The sequence below is a fragment of the Myxocyprinus asiaticus genome, chromosome 23 (assembly GCF_019703515.2).
Source record: "Myxocyprinus asiaticus isolate MX2 ecotype Aquarium Trade chromosome 23, UBuf_Myxa_2, whole genome shotgun sequence".
Lineage (NCBI taxonomy): Eukaryota > Metazoa > Chordata > Actinopteri > Cypriniformes > Catostomidae > Myxocyprinus > Myxocyprinus asiaticus.
Genome location: NC_059366.1, coordinates 44,686,901 through 44,690,179, shown reverse-complemented (window position 1 = coordinate 44,690,179; position 3,279 = coordinate 44,686,901).

Genomic DNA, 3,279 nt, shown 5'->3' with positions numbered 1-3,279 from the left:
GTTCGAATCCAGGATGTGCTGAGTGCATCCAGCCAGGTCTCCTAAGCAACCAAATTTGCCCGGTTGCTAGGGAGGGTAGAGTCACATGGGGTAACTTCCTCGTGGTCGCTATAATGTGGTTCTCACTCTCAGTGGGGCTCGTGGTAAGTTGTACGTGGATCGTGGAGAGTAGCATGAGCCTCAACATGCTGTGAGTCTCCGCGGTGTCGAGCGACGTGATAAGATGCGCGGATTGACGGTCTCAGAAGCGGAGGCAACTGAGACTTGTCCTCCGCCACCCGGATTGAGGTGAGTAACCGCACCACCACGAGGACCTACTAAGTAGTGGGAATTGGGCATTCCAAATTGGGAGAAAAGGGGATAAAATAAAATTAAAACAAGAGTCATGCATATAGTCTGCGCACAAAAAAACTAGAGCGGGAAATCAATAAAAAGTAAGGATATTCTGTTTTCTCTAATACATTATTCAGATTAGTGTTCGATATTTTAGTTTTTTAGTGTTTTTTAGATATCGAGTTTTTAAGTGGTCTATTCTTAAACAATTACAATTAATGTGTTAATTTCAAATGATTAACTATCAAAATATAAATGTTTTTAATAACGTAGCAGGAATTAGGAAATATACAGTATATTCTGTGGAGGTGGAGTAAATGGTCAGTCAAGGAAATTACGAGGAAATGACAAGGAAAGGTGTTGCAGTACAATCTTGTGTAAATATTAATAATATGATAAATAATTATACTAAGTCATTAAAAATATGACTGTATCAAATAGTAATAGTAGTAATATTAGTAAATTGTAAAAGTAATAAAAACAACAATTTCAACTGTATACTTCTGTGGTAATACAGTACATTTTAATTTGTGCAAATGAATTTTTTCAGTAGCACCAGCGCTAATGCATCAAAAGTGTACAGCCCTACACAAATAGCAATCCTCACATGAAACACACAAGAGACTTGATTCGTAAAATTTAGTTAATGGGTTAATGCTTAAAATAAGCAAAAGAACTGTTTTCCCAATGGGGCAAGAAAACTTGTTTTCCCTTTTGAATGTAGTTTATTTTTCTTACCCTGTTGTTTTTTCTTGTTTTAAGCATAACCCTCACTAAGTTTAGTTAGATTTCTACAAAAACAAGACTTAATATCTTTTCATTTTGCTTCTCAGGTGTCTTGTTTTAAAGATATTTTTACAAGGAAAAAAAGACAAAAAAAAAATTGACTAAGGCCATTTTCACACTAGTCGGTTTAATCTTGTAAACCTCCTTCAGTTTCGTAACGTCAACATTTTCCAAGTATGCGGTAATGGACAGCGTTTTTGAAATGCTCCATTTTCAGTGGAGGAAAATGCTGTTCAAGTGTAGATGAGAAGAGTAAACTTAACAAAATCAATGAAGTTTTAAAGAAAACGGATTTATGTGGACGTTGACGAAGAGAAAGTGTTTTAGAACAAGGTATCTTAGGCCATGTTCACACTAATACGTTTTTCTTTTCAGTTTTCTAACATCATCGTTTTCCAAATTATTCGATATTAGAGAGCATTTCCAAAGTCTATGTTTCCTTGGATGAGTAAATGCAGAAAAATGTGTGCATTTTCAATTGAAAACATATTAATGGTCAGTCGTCTAGAATGAATGGTTGGCATCCAGGGTATGGCCCTCCAGTGGTTTTCATCCCATCTAAAAGAAAGGACATTCTTTGTAAATTTAGGTAATTTTTCTTCTACGTCAGCTCAATTACAGTGTGGTGTCCCTCAAGGGTCGATTTTAGGACCCTTGTTATTTTCCCTGTATATGCTTCCTCTGAGCTCTATTTTTCAGAAGTAGAGCATATCTTATCACTGTTATGCTGACGATTCCCAATTTTATTTCCCAGTGAGTGTAGACAAGAATTGGTCATCTGAGAACGTCCTAAATTGCTTCAAAGATATTAAACATTGGCTGGCAAACAATTTCTTACAATTAAATGAAAGCAAAACCAGAAAAAGTTCTGATTTTAAGTTCCTCCATGTCCTCCTTACCTGGCCTGGTTGTCCAGCTAGGTCCTCTGTCGTCGAATGTACAAGATCATGTGAGGAGTCTTGGAGTGATTTTAGATTTTACTTTTCAATAAGCAGATCAGTGCTGTTGTCAAGGGTAGCTTTTTCCACCTGAGATCTATCGCTAAAATAAAAATGTTCTTTTCCCTAAAGACTTGGAAATTGTGATCCACTGACTTATTACATCAAGGTTAGACTATTGTAACTCATTGTACATTGGTCTGCCCCAAACTGCGTTATCCCGCCTACAGCTAGTTCAAAACGCGGCAGCTAGGCTTTTAATAGGGTCAAGAAAGAGGGATTACATTTCCCCAGATTTAGCATCTCTACACTGGCTTCCTGTGATATTCAGATTTTTGTCTGCAAGGCACTATCTGGTCACACGCCCCAATATTTCAGTGACCTTCTACACCCTTTCTCCCCCACCAGAGCGCTCAGGTCTTCTGATCAACTTCTATTGAGGGTTCCTCGTTGCCGCTATAGATCTAAGGGTGACCGTGCCTTTTCTGTGATAGGTCCTGATCTATGGAATAGTCTCCCTTTCCATGTGAGTTCAGCTTCATCATTAGCCATTTTTAAATCTTCTTTAAAAACATATTTTTATTCTGTAGGTTTTGAATAGATCATTTAATATTTTGAAATGGATAAATATGTGATGTTTAAATGTTTTTATTCATGTTATTATGTTTTATATTTAACTTTAAATCAATCTGTTTTTATTTCACTCTGTCATTTTTTTGTTTGATCTGTAAAGCACTTTGGGTCAACTACTGTTGTTTTTAAACGTGCTCTATAAATAAAGGTTAACTTGACTTGATTTGAATGTGGACGTGGCCTTAGAGGGCAGCATAAAAGTTTAGCCTACCTTTTGTAACACCCTTGTGTCAGGTGCACACCTATGATGCCTTAAAATGCTGTCTAGAAAGCAAGGGCGTAGCCAGGAAATTACTTTTGGGCGGGCATCAATAAAAATGGATGGGCCAAATTTTTGGCTAAAATTTTCTTTACCAAATTTTCCTTAATAACAGAAAACGGTTTGTGGCAGGGCGGAGGGCGGGGCCGGGTCATGATTCCACACACCCGGCCCCTAATCAGGCTGATGAAGCCTGAGCGGGATAAGGGCGACCGGAGACAGCAGTGCGACAGAGAGTGAGTTACGGACAGCTGTCCGACACCTATAATTACAATATTATTTATATTGTTAAGCCGGTTCTCACCTCCTCCTTTCCATTGTTGTGTTACA